A 14,263-nucleotide genomic window follows, 5' to 3' on the forward strand; every position below is an offset into this window, starting at 1 on the left:
TACATAATAATACTTTCAAAAATATTATGTTAGTACTTAAAGTGAAGATGTACACAGGGCAGTGGTCTTTCTCACTTAATTAGGAAGAGACCTTAACCTCTTGATTTTGGGAAGAAATATTGCTTATTTGGGAAGAAAGAAGCTGGTGTAAATTCAGATTTTTGGGGAAATCTGCATGATTTTTTAAGATTCTACATAGGCCTCTGTTATAGGTGAAAAGTCACTGTATTAAAGGTAACTGTTTGCTTTCCAGTCACTATAACAATTACCTTGCTCCAGGGAACAGAATGTGATTAGCCTTTAATGCCACCAGTATAGGAGCAAGCCTTAGCCTGTACATCAGTGCAGCCTGACCCTGAGCAGGCTCTATACTGGTCATTTTACCTGTCTTAAATTATTTACCTTGATATCAACAAACACTTCAAAGAATGAAAGCTGGAAAAGGCAACTTTCAAAATTTCAGCAGGTAAACGGTTACATAACCTCAAGTTAAATCTTGACAAGTATTACGACGTTTTAAATTACTCTCATTTCACATGGAGGAATACAACAATATCAACACATTCAACTTTTTACAGTTCTGAATGGAATAAAATCGAATTGCATACAGACTGCACAATAGCAAAGCTTCAGGTCAATAATTAGTCATACTGCAATAAAAATACACACAACAACTGACTTCTATCAATACAAACCTGTATTAAGCTAACCATGGAAATCTCAAATCACTTCTAGTTTAATTCCTTCAATGAATGTTGCCAACCATAATGACTTTAAATAACCCTTATTCTGAAGGAAATAGAAAATGATTAACATTTGCCACAAGCATAGAGACAGGCTAGTCTGCATGGATGTGCAGTCTGACAAGGTTGTATTCTTCAAGGGGAGAGGTGGCCTAGTGGTTAAGGCTGCCTCTCAACCCAGAGATCATAGGTTTGAACTTTGAACCTTAATCGGGTCACGACCATGTTTCTTCATATAACACCAGTACTTGTTAGTTCCAGAACTCGAAAGTGATAAATATACCTTGCAAGAACTTGTTTTGCAATCGAGCTTATATAAATAAGTTTAAACCAAGACTCAGTATTCTGTTGATTGGCTCATCCTGATATCCCTAAAATTGATAATGGTCAGTTCCAAAAGTAGAAGGACAACACCATTTAAGAAATACAACAAGTTAATGCTTAAATACTTAATTGAAGCCACCAAAAAGTCAGGCCACACAATCTGCACAGCTGTCTGATCAGACTTTGACCTGCTGGATACTTGGTGTTGAGTCTAAGCTTTTTTATGATATAGAAACTCCTTATAAGAACAGTAGACAGTCCTTTATTCAGAGCAGGTCTCAATCCAATTAATTAATTAAACAAAGCTGAGGTTATTTAGCTACATCAAATATGACATGTAAACCATGCTCCATGTTCAATTATTTTTAACTAATTCAAATTTCATATTTGCATAAATTTAGTTTGTAAATGAAATCATAAAATCAGATATTTCTCATTAACCCATTACTTCATATACACGCCTTTTAACGCCTTTTTCATCCCCCCCCCACTTTTTGTTGTCTCAAATGATGAAAAAATGCCTTATTTAGGCCCCAAACACTTGTTTTTGTATGAAAAATGTTGTTAAAAAAAGTGACCTCTTTTTTGGCGCGGCCTCCCAACCAAAAGATACATCAGGGGGTTGCCAGAAGGGGGATGTGCCCCTTCTGTTTGGGGGGGTTTGAAGGGGGGCGGAGTCCCCCTCATCGCCAAGAAAATTTTGGACTTGTGAGAGGCTGTAAATGACCCCAGATTGATCATAAGGTAACGTGTAACCAACGCTGAAAAGCATTTGCCTCTTTTCAATCCATTGAGAAGTTGCAGCACTTTGAAATCAATTTTGATGGAAAAAATCAACGCAAAATAGTGATTTTTGGCAATTTTGAGATGTCCCCTCGTTGCCATGGTAACAGAAAAATTTAAGCCTGAGCATGTTGTTGCAAGGGCAATGGTCCAGTCAACATTTGTGCCAAGTTTGATTAGTGTTGAAGCAGTTTTCATAGTATTATAGCAATTTGAACTTGTAACGGGAGACTTTTCAATGAAAACAGCCATTTTTCACAAAATGCTCATGAAGTAATGGGTTAAAATTCAGTATTATAAATTGTTGTATATGGCTGGCTTCACTCTACAATTGTGGCACAGGTTTGAAAGGATATGGCCCTGAAAGACTTAAGCTACTATTGCCCACTTACCAGTCAGTATAGATGTTGCTGCTAAATCTAATCATTTTTACTTTGAAATCCCTTTAATTTAGATTATGGAGAGTTCCAATGCTAAGGACGAAATATCAAAGGAAGGTTAAGATCAACAATGTAGAACAACATTCATTAAATGCAGCCTAAAAAAAACCTAGCCACATAGGACCATTGGCAGGGCAACAAATAGAAAAGTTGTACACTAGTGTGGAGCAAGGTAGGTTTACTACCAAGCCAAATTCACAAAGTCAGCACAATAAAGGTGAAGATATCTCAGGTATAAAATATTTCACATATCATAAAATGTTTGCACCTACTGGTGATAAAATTCTTTAAGACCGATTCTCAACTCTTAATTTTGAGAAACCTTAAAAAATATGCAAAAATATTAAAACCAGTCTACATTTTAGAACTATAGCATGTCTGGTCTATTATTCTCTGATATGAAGGATAACATTTCAACCGAATACATATTTGACTTGACCTATGCTCGCCTAAAGTATTACATTACATGCCATAAATCATAAAGTGTAACCAAAAAAAAAAAAAAAAAATATGCCGCCATTAATTTACAATGTAGATAAAGAGTTTTAAAATGCAGTGTTTATAAACCTTGGATAGGATTTGAGAGGCTCTTAAGGCCTGCAGCTGCAAAGACTATTTTAACAGAATTCCATTATATTATCTTGTTACCGTACACATTCTAATGAAATGTATTATCATTTTAAGTTCAACATTATACCAAAATATAAAATGAATTAACATGTTACATCATTCACACTTAAGAGAATTGTAAATGTTTACCAATTTTTTTGATTGACATGTACTTATGATGTACACAGACCTAAATTAAAAATCTTTAAATGAGACAAGAAGTTTTTGTTGCCATGGTTACAATATCAACATAACCTAGTAAAACCCATGAATTAACCTGTAAATACACAAGGGGTGCAAATATTGTTTAGTAAGCCAACACTCCTAACAGCAACCCGATTAAAATCTTTTCTGGACTAATATATTGACCTCAAAAATTAACTTTTGGTGTACAAAAAACAAAATCTAATGTTCACTATCAGTTGGTTGTTGTAACATATAAAACAATAACAGCAAAACCTGAGACCTAATTACTTAAAAAAAAATTCTTGATGATAATAATGATGATAATAAACAGTTAAAAATTCTTTTTAACAAAATCATGTTTACAAACTGAGTTATTAATAAGCCAGTTAGTTGCCAATCAACAGGTTAAAAAATTAAAAATTATTATCCCCTAAAATACAAGGCATTTTCATTCGACCAAAACAAAACAAGGCCCCATTCTCAATCTAAAACACCCTCTTTTTTCCACCAATTCAAAAATTAAAAAAAATCCCAACAGCCAAAAAAATTAAACTTCTGAGAAAAATTGAACTATTTCAACTTGTTTTTTAAGTGACAGGTTATGTGTTCATACACATAATAAAAATTCTTTAAAACGACATGTATAAAGTAGATTTTCAACTTTTTTTTGAAATTCTCGAATTTCCCAAAATGTTGTATTATAATTTCCCCCAGGTTATTCCTGATGAGCCTTTCCCAAAAAGAGCTGGAAAAGACCCTGAAATATCAATGGAAAATTGAAAAGTCAATTCAATTCTAAAGCAGGCAAAGCCCACATGGTTGTGTATTTAAAGCCTAGACATCACAAACACAATCATAATTTTTCACCAGTAAGTTTGGTAGGGTGGACTGAACTGACCAAAAGAACAATTTTGTTTTTTAACAATCCCGGCATTTAGGAACTGTTTTTAGGATGCAGATTATGAATCGATGTAAACATTTTGGAAATCTTAATTCATATATTTTCAAATCATAAATATTCGTTATTAATAAATTAATATTTGTTTGTACTGATTCTGACTTTTTAAAGTGAAAGTTTGTGACAAGAATACTTATTATTTATTTTTTATCCATTCAGTTAAATATTTGGAAATAATATTTCAGCATCCACACAATCATAGCAATAGAAGCACTGACTGTGAATCCTTTTTCTGTTTCAATGGCTGTAACAAAGGCAAATGTCTGTGCCCTGAAAATTGTCCCAAACAACCTCATAACCAAATAGAAACAAAATATAAATATTTGCTTTCTTAAGATTACTCAACTTCAGCCATACAAATATATTCATTGTTTTTTTTTCTCTATTTATTTAAAAGTTTTTCATTATTTTTTTGTTAACTACATATTGCCTGTGATCAACTATGCAAATTTTTCGAAGGGGTATAATTTATGTTGGTTACTTATAATTTATTTCAACTGTTATAAAGGTGTAAGGAGGAACTATACACATCAAATTTTATTTCGTGTTCGATAAAATACTAAAATTTACACTATGATTTAATGCATTGCAAATAAAGATGAACTAGAATAATTCATACCTTCTCAATTATCTTTAATCAAATAAACAATAATGCACAGGTGTATTAAGTTTTAACCACGAGTACACAAGATTTGATTACATATTCATAAAGTTGACAGTAAAATATGCTTTATTTCGCTTTTGATCATGAGCAACATGGTTTTACTCAAACTGTCATGCTTAGTACCTAAAATATGTAATTTTTTTGTATGTTTTTTTTGTTTGTTAAACTTTGGGTTTATTTTTTGTATTGAGAATCGATTCAGGGATTTTTTTCTTTCTATATATAGCAGGGGCCAGTAACAGATGTCATGCAGTTTTCCCCAAATATTAATTCAACTGACATAACCCAAGAAAGCTCTTAATTCAAGTTCATATCAATTTAAAGATATACTATGCCGATCATCTTTGAGTAAAATATTTTTATGGCAGAAATTTATTGAAATTTATGACAACAATTACCAAATTTAAAATTTACATAGGCTATATCACCTTAGAAGCCATTTTCACTGTAACGAGGGGATTTCCTTTTAGTCCAATTGATTTCTTTGGCTGTTGGGTGACAAAACTTTGACCACAGCTACACCGTTATGGCGGTGTTATGGTGATACATTTTTTGCCATTGTATCAGTGTACCAAGTAAAAATAGTTTATTAATTTTTCGAAGTCTTAATAAGGAATTTTCTGCTGAAAAAATTGTTTGGTTTTCGGATATTCAAATCATGTAACAAAAATACTTGCAGAAAATTTCAAATAATTCATTAGTCTTTAGCAGAAGCTTATATTTTACATGATAAAATCACAGAATTTCAAGGAGAAAATTCTAAATTCAAGGATTTAAAAAATAATAAAAAAATCTAAAATAAAAATTAATAAAGCATCACTTTGTGACTTTTTAACTTAACTGTGCCACAGAAAATTCTATTTTTGCATTCCAAATTTTTTTTAAGTGTGCTCATAAAAAATTGAATGAACTCCTTATATATCACATATAATAAAACTATGTAAAGGAGTGTGAGTTTTCTCATTTAAATCAGGGGGGTCAGGTCATGCTCCCAAAATGGTGAGGAAGAACCCTGAGAAAGCTTGAAGATTTATAATCTAATGGCACTCATGATAAAAACAAACAAACGAAACTATTTTAGTTCTTTTCAGTCACGAGAGTGACAGATCACAGTTTTAGAACAGTATGAATTTCATTTCATTTCTATTTTTTATTTTTTAAAGAATATCAGCATTTCAATTTTCACCTAGCATTATAGGAAATGATCCAAAATTAAACAGTTTTAAAAATCATATTATAATCATTCCCCGCCAGGAATTATTTCAATAAACTTAGTTTACACAAAAATAAATAATGCTCGTACAGCTTTTATCAAGTCATGATCTTTTTCCACGAAACAAAACACACTACAATAATTCAGTTCCCTGTACACATGACGAGAATGCAGTTTAATCCGTTAAAATAACATAAATCTTATTGTTTTAACTCCTGTTTCCAACATTAATACACAGCGCATAAACACACATGATAAACATTAAACACAATCGGGGGAAACTTTCAACCTAGTTAAAAAATAAAACAACTCAAATATTCCGCACTTACAAAAAGTATAAATCTGTCAGTCCTCCCCGCCAGTGTTATCCAATGTTTTACAATATAAATCATATTTTCAGCAAACTTTAATCAGCAGATATACCTATGAGTCCTATCTTGGAGAATCTAAAGGTGTATTGAATACCGTACAGCTCTTAGTCACACTATGGGTGCCTTTCATTGGGTCAGTAATCAGCCTGAACTTCTCCGCCCCCCTAACCACTATTGTATCAGTTTTATCGTAATGTCAAACAGTTTTATAAACGGAAATCCCACCCCATTTCTCTTAACAAAAACTCGCTTGGTAATCTAAAAACCTAAAACCTTTTCAGTATAAACATTACAAAATATGCTCACCGAGGCGTATTACATGGCGAAAATCGTAAAATTGGAGCCTTAACCCAACAAAATAATTTGTATTTTACCTGTCGCCCTTTCACTATAGGAAAGAATGAATGTTTATGGATGAGCAAAGGTCAAACTGGTTTAAATCTTAAAGATAAATAATAAAGCTTTAACATAAAATACTTAACTGATTTGGGAAATTCTTCTTAAATACATTTATACAAATAACATTTTGATTTCTTAAGGATTTATACGAGTTAAATATCGAGGCATAATATTAACATTAGAGCTTGGTTAACCTGCTAGGGTCACAAACTTTAATGTTTGAACCACTTTAGTGTTTCATACCCTAATAACTAGGGCTGGGTATTGATCAGAAATTTTCGATACGATACGTATTGCGATACAGACCAACGATACACAATACGTATTGACGATACAGTACAATGATGCTTCATTGTTAGGATGTACTTATTAAAAGTACTATTTACATTTCATAGATTCCCTGGTGAAATATTATTGAATCTTTCTGATATCTGTTTTATATTTTGACTTTGTTAATGATGATATATAATACAGAGCAGGTGCATAGGTACCTTAATTAGTACATTTGAGATAATATTTTGAAAATGACATGATGGCCCCTTTTTATTATTACAATTATTTTGAAAAAAAAAAAGCTTTGTAGAGAAATAATTCAATGCAAAAATATAATTATGTAAATACTAGGAAAAGTTAACACAGAAAATAATTAAAACATCACTATTTATTATGACAGGAGTCTAGTACTGTCTACAAGTCAACTTTTCTAAATTATAAGATCTTTATAATAAAATCAAATTTTTGTAGAATTTGAAATATATACGCTGAGAAAGTATTGGAACATTGAAACATTTTCTAACAAATCATGATTTTTCTATCTTAAACGGTAAAATTACAATAAAAATATAAAAATGATGTTGCGGTGTCGTAATCCGTAACGTACCGGGAAACGGTGTTTAGCTACGTCTTCGCGCAGTCACATTATTTAGTTAGCAAACTACATCTTGGAAAATCAATAAATTTGTAGGATTTATGTGTTTACAAGATGTGTTTGATTAAATTACAAGTAAATGTTTGGTCTAATACATACTACTGCCGACCTGAAAGTATTTTTTACCAGTGTTAGAAATAGGAGATTGAATGGCCGGATAAATTTTGTCACGGATTTATCCGTCATTTTGTGTATTGACACATTCGTTGTTCCACCTGAACTAATCAATGCAGCCTTTCAAATATTGCTGAGGGCCTTCTTAACATTTACTTTAGAGAAAATTCCACACTTTTGACGTTTGTGCGGACATTTTAAAGACGATAATTTTAATGTAAAGCCATAATGTTTATAAGTTACATATTTTTATTAGGTTGTCTCCCTTTGTATCGGTATAGCTAAAACCCGATAACCGTACCGTATTGAAAAACGGAAAATCGATAAATACCGATTTACCGGTATATTGATCCAGCCCTATTAATAACACATAGTACTTCTGAAGTACTTCTCAGGTACTGTTAAGGGCTCGGTTTTAATTGTTTAGATACGTCAGTCAGTACGCAAAAGTTTTATGACAAGACAGTATGATAAGAAATTGAAATTATACATAACAATTTTGAACAAAATCATAATACCTCAGTAGACACTTTTAAAGTTGCATATTAATTAATAAAAATAACTAAAACTACCATAAACTAAAACTGTAAAATTAGGTTTTAAAATATTTTACATACAAGTTATAATAAATTTTTTTTCTCTCAAATTTTTTCCCCACCATCTTTTTTTCACTTATTTTACATAAAGATTGAACTTTTTATTCAACATAATATACTCATCATTTTTTTTCCAATATTATTATGTTATAGACATAACAAAGGGAGGTCATCTATCCAACAATTCAGAAATGACAGAGTTATCTAAAGTACATCCTGAATGATGCTCCTATTTAAAGGCATCATTTATCGCTAAATTAATTCAGGGATGTTATCTACATCTCTGATTAAACTGAAAGTGTTTTTTTATCATTCTCAAAATATATTTTGATACTCGCTATCTGCATAAGTCTTCAGTTCTATGTCATATTTCAACCACTCAAACCACAAGGTGACTTGAGAACTTTGAAGCAATATTAACTCTGAATAATGGAAAAACCGAAATGATTAGCCTCTGCCACCAGTGTAAGAGCCAGGCCAGCCTACACTGTTGGGGACTCAATTTTTGTATTCTGACAATGAAATTTCTTCATTTTAAAAAAATAAAAACACAGCAAAACCATTACAAAAACCTGTCAACTTGAACTAGTAAGCTTTAAAGCTGCACGCCTCCAGATAAGCTAAAATATTTCAAGAGAATGAAACTTAAGAAAAATGTATTAAGATTTTAAGAAAAGTAAAGAGATTCAAGATTCAATTAATGATATACATGTTGTATGCGATTTATGACTGATTTTGCATTATTAATCACTATAATTCTACTGCGTTACTAACGCAGTAAGGGATAATTTGCATATTTTGACCTCTTTTTTGGTAATTTATGTGGAGTGTTAGTGCCATTAACAACGTGTAAATTACTTTCTTTGTTCACTTCACAATATTTTACTTTTAAATTCATTTACAAAATTTTCATGAAAATAATCAAGAATCTGGAGGCGTGCTGCTTTAAATACAAACTAGGAAAAAACTCAGCAAATTTTTTTAGTGTTTAAGGATTGAACTTCCTTAAACAATAGAATGATTACATTTTTTTCTGCATATGTTCTATGGATATATTAGTAAAACCTGAAACACAATTACAGGAAGCTACAGCCTTCAATTGCAGGAAACAGTACTTGGAGCTCAGTGGTAATAGTAGCTAAAAATATGCTGCATACTTGAAATGAAAACCTATAGAGGAAAAAAACAACACATCATCTGAAAGTATTTCCTGGAAATAAAATACTACCTAGCTCACCTACTCACAAACTGTTGACACTAACCGAAAAAAAAAGAAGTTTATCAATTAAATGAAAATAAAGAGAAACGTCCAAAAAGTCATAAATTCTTATGAACCTTTTCGGTACTATAAGTGGCATTCAGTAACCTATGCAAGCAGTATAGTACAGTGTAGGCAAAAGTTATTTTTTTCAGCCACAAGTACCGGCCCCCTTACTGGCCTTAGGTTTATTTCAAGCATGGATGATTTTTTTCTGGCCCAGACATTTCAAGCATTAAATTATAACAGCTTGGTCACATGTTATCAAACAGGTCATTGATATTTTTAGCTTCTTGAAATTTTATTCGGACACAAGGACTGATATAAGGAAATTCATCTCAGACCGCATGATTTATATTCAGCCAGGACCGAAGACCGACTGACTTTCGCAGAGTCTGATAGTATATAATAGATCAAAGCAAGACCAAGCCAGCCTACACATTCAGATGAACCAGACAGGTTTATATACTTAAAATTTATTTATTATATTTTAAATAGCAATTAATTAGCTTTTTGACATTTTTCTTCCACCAGCACTTGAATATAGTTAACCTTAATAATTTTAAAAATTTAAACAGAATAAATATATAAAATCATCTTGGTTCAGTTACTATTTGATGCAATCTGATGGTGAGGAAAAATTTTCAAGATTGGAAATACTGTTACTGAACTTTATATCATAAGGGAGATAACTGCTGTAACTTATTTACTGGTCTATGTCTTCTTTTTGGTGCCTTCTGGGTGCCCTTCTTGGGTGTGTTTGGGGGCTGCGTCCTGTGAATGTTGCCTTTACCTTGTTGATCTTTATTCTTGTATTTTTTTTTTGTAAATTATGTCAAAGCATACATATAAGTGAAAAATAGATATATGATCAAAAAAATGTTCATTTTAATTCATTACTTTTGCTTGATTCATTTTTACACGAATTGTTTACACATTCAGTACAAAGTTAAATATTATAATAAAACACACACAAGATTTTTAAAATTTATACATTTAAGCATTTAAATAATATTATTCTTACATTAGAGAATGTTGCAGATCTATGCCTGTATAGATGTATTCGTCACTTGTAATCCACAGAAGAAACTCTTATGGAAATTTATTTTTAGGCCAAAATAAAAAATATGTCTGGTTCAGGGAACCCGACCGACTCTATTTTTTTTACCGCCGACCTTAAACTTTTTTTTTGATTTTCGTTACGAAAATTTTTGGGTACGAAAATTACAAATGTGAAAATTTTGTTTTACGATGCCTGTTGAAATAGCCGATGAGTAACAATCTTAAAATAATCAAAAAATATTTAATCTTATATGATCAAAATCAACAACAAGTAGAATTGTGAATGTTTCTGCAGGAAACAGACAAATTTTCAATTGTCACATATTTTCGCGATGCCGCTTTTTATAATTAAAAAAATCGTAACCAAAAGGAAGATATTTTTTGTTAAAATGTGTGTAATAACACTTAAAATATAGTTTAGGAATTAAATTAACTATTAGTTGAGATGGAGCCATTACCAGTATGTGTTTGTAACATACAATGAATATTTTCTTTTTTAAGGGGGGGGGGTGTAAGGTCTGATGATGTATGTTTTTTAAATTATATTTCAAATCTTTTCAATCACTTTTATTGTACAGTGTTTTCCATTTGGGACATATTACCATTTTCCTGAATAAGCTTTTTCTCTGTTCAAACTCTGACTCCCCAACCCCTTACTCTGCTATACATGTATCATATTTGTCAACTGCATATAAGTGCAGCAAAGATGGCTTAACATATTCAATGTGATCTGGAACTCCTACTTTTTTGTGCTTGGGAGTCTCAAGACTCCTTCTTTGTGAGAACCCTGCAACTGTTGGTACCAGTTGCACATATATATCTATAAACTTGCAGAACACCATCTGAAGACCATTTGAATATGTTTAATATTAAAATTATATATACAGTAGTGTTATTTTGGTCCCCAGAATAGTGCATGTCAGATGCTCTAAGCTTATAATACAGCATTATTATTAACTTGTTACAGAGGTGACCCTTGATCTTTTAATTGTTGGACCTGTCAGATGCAGGTTAACATAGTACAGCGGTGATTCAAAGGGAAAGGGTACATAATAAGCAGAATAGAAAGCAAGTTAGTATGAATACAGCTGCTACATGGTTAAATGACTACATACAAGAAATAAACAACACAATATCACATGCTGATAGTTTATTACAAAATGGTGTTTGCATTGATTGATTACAATCTTTGTTTAAGTATGTTAAGCAAGCAACACATCTCTATGGAAAATAAGTCATTCTCCCAACCAAAAAAAAAAAAAAAAAAAAAAAAAAAAATCCCTACCCTCCTTATTTTTTGGACCAATGTTTCCTGAACCAGACATATTTTTTTTTTTTGGCCTTAATATTTTATAAAAGGCAACCATGATGTAATGATTTTCCTTTCCAAAAGTATATATCTTGTTTGGGGTATAAGATGTTTGGCTGGTTCCCGATGTTTGTGATACTTACTTTATAAGTATAAAAACTTCTTATATCACTAGTATACAAAGGTATATATATCTATGACAGTTTGCACAAATTATTTTACCCAAAATGGTTAAAAGTTTATGACACAATTGAGGCAAATTTTCTAATACTTTTGGTCAGCTTTATTCAACCAAATTTTTAAGACCCATGCCTGTAGTACTGGTTTACGAAAAAATTAAAATCAGAAATATGCAGTGAATTTGAAAATACTGAGCCATTGGCCCACTTGGTGCAAAATTGATAGGCCATTCTGTAAAAGGTATTGGCTAAAGGTAAATAATACAAACTTTATGACCCCTTTAGACTAATTGATTAGTTTCGTTTCCAAGCAGGTACAAGATAAGCGTGGATATTGATGCACCCATGGCCCAGTCCTTCCTATGTTTCTATGCCATCTTCATTATTTAGTGCAAATGGCCTTTCTCAAGGGAGGGGAGGTTAGGGTTATAATATACTTTTGCAAAAATCGTTTCCAACGTATTTATCAAGTGCTGAGAGTTTTTGTTCAGATACATCAACTGTCAACAGTAGATCATCAACAAACCACATAAACTATACACATTCACATACAAATTTGGAAATAATGCATACTTTTTCTGCTTTCTGCACTCTATAATGAGTATTTAGAAAGTATTTGGCAGTTTTGGAAGTAAATAAAATGCAAGCGTCTGGGATGATCATAGTAAATAAAGCGCGCACCTGCCCAGATCAATTTTCTATTGGTTTAAGAAATATCTTACTTTTATTTATTTGCGATGAAACAACTTTTGAGAAATATAAAAACTTACATTTTAAATGCAAATATTTTCTGCATGCGCGATAAGACACACCCGTATAAGTCCGAAAACTCGCCTTTAAGACTTTCTTAAACTTTCCAACAAGTTTTAAAGATGGCGGCGGAAGTAGCCTATGGCGTAATGGTCCGGAAGTTGCCAATTATAGAAACGCGCCAAAATGTCATATCAAAAATTCTTTAATAAGTGAAGAATAAGGACTTCCAGAGTTACTCTGTGAACAGATTCCACTAAACTATCTTTTAATTATTACTTTATAACGTATGGAAGATGTAATAGATTATATTTCATTCAAGACTCGAGATAGGTGCGTTAATATATATTGAATAGACCTGCCCACATACTGTATCACAATTAACTGGATCTAAATCAGAGACAAAAAATAATTAGTAGTTATTTTAATCCCAGATTATTTTAAAGGTGGGTAGGATGCTCCCATTAGCTCTTTTTAGATGATCTCGGAATATAAGTATGATATTAGAAAATAATTGGTGTTGAATGTAAAGATATAAATAAGTCAAAATTAAACGTGTAATTTTACATTACAAGATTTAGACTTTATACATGCACACAATTATGGCTCTACGAAAAATAATTTACTTTGATTTATTCCAGTATCATCTCTGATAAAACAAGTAATATTTAACCTTGCTCTGTTGCATAGTATATGGTCTATAATGAGAGAGCGTTCAAGAACGTAGGTATCTGTTCCCATATTGAACACACCATGCACAATATGGATTGGTGTGGGGCTTAAAACACCTTTAAGATCCAAATAAAATGTATATTTGTCAATCCAAGCACATGTACTGATCATATATATATATAAACTTAATATAAGCCGTTTTGAAAAAAAAATCATATTTCAACGTATATATAATAATACAGGTGTACGTCTTATTATAGACGTTGAAATATGATTTTTTTATGATGTATATGTTATCTCAAAGACTTTTGTCACTGCGCCTTCGACGATGGCTTTTAAAATCTTCTAATGATACTCATCCAAGTTGCATGCTTTTATTCTGCAAAATCTTTGAGTGATGCACTTATTCTGCTAATCATATATATTTAACGACAACAAGGTTTACAAGCTTACAGCGCCTTTGGAATTTCTGTAATTTATGCTCAGATACAACGACATTTCGACCAAAACTGTCTGCAACGAACAAACAAGATCTCATCAAAACGGTGTTACCGAAGACTCGTTTGCAAATATCCATTTCATTGCCGCCAAACACACCAGGATAGGAGACGGATTTTGTCGACATTTTGAAAGGTGATGGAAAGCAAAAATGGTGCAACCGTCAAAAAGAACGTTAAGACCGGCTAGGAATTGATAGGATAGAGC

General features: G+C 31.7%; 1 protein-coding gene across 5 annotated transcripts in view; it reads right to left on the reverse strand.

Annotated features, from left to right (window-relative positions):
* Positions 1-13,057, reverse strand: part of LOC132733393 (GATA zinc finger domain-containing protein 14-like) — a 49,063-nt gene extending 36,006 nt beyond the window's left edge. Inside the window, exon 1 of one of the 5 annotated variants that reach the window (XM_060720040.1) lies at positions 12,907-13,057. The gene's annotated coding sequence lies outside the window, so the exon portion shown is untranslated. Of the gene's footprint in view, positions 1-6,010; positions 6,171-6,249; positions 6,536-12,709; positions 12,779-12,906 lie in introns of those variants that run through there. The other 4 variants (XM_060720045.1, XM_060720044.1, XM_060720041.1 and 1 more) reach the window with 4 other exon arrangements.
* Between the last annotated feature and the right edge of the window lie 1,206 nt (positions 13,058-14,263).

This window comes from Ruditapes philippinarum, unplaced genomic scaffold (genome assembly GCF_026571515.1).
Source record: "Ruditapes philippinarum isolate M1 unplaced genomic scaffold, ASM2657151v2 ctg3843_1_1_1_1, whole genome shotgun sequence".
In the NCBI taxonomy this organism is placed as follows: Eukaryota; Metazoa; Mollusca; class Bivalvia; order Venerida; family Veneridae; genus Ruditapes; species Ruditapes philippinarum.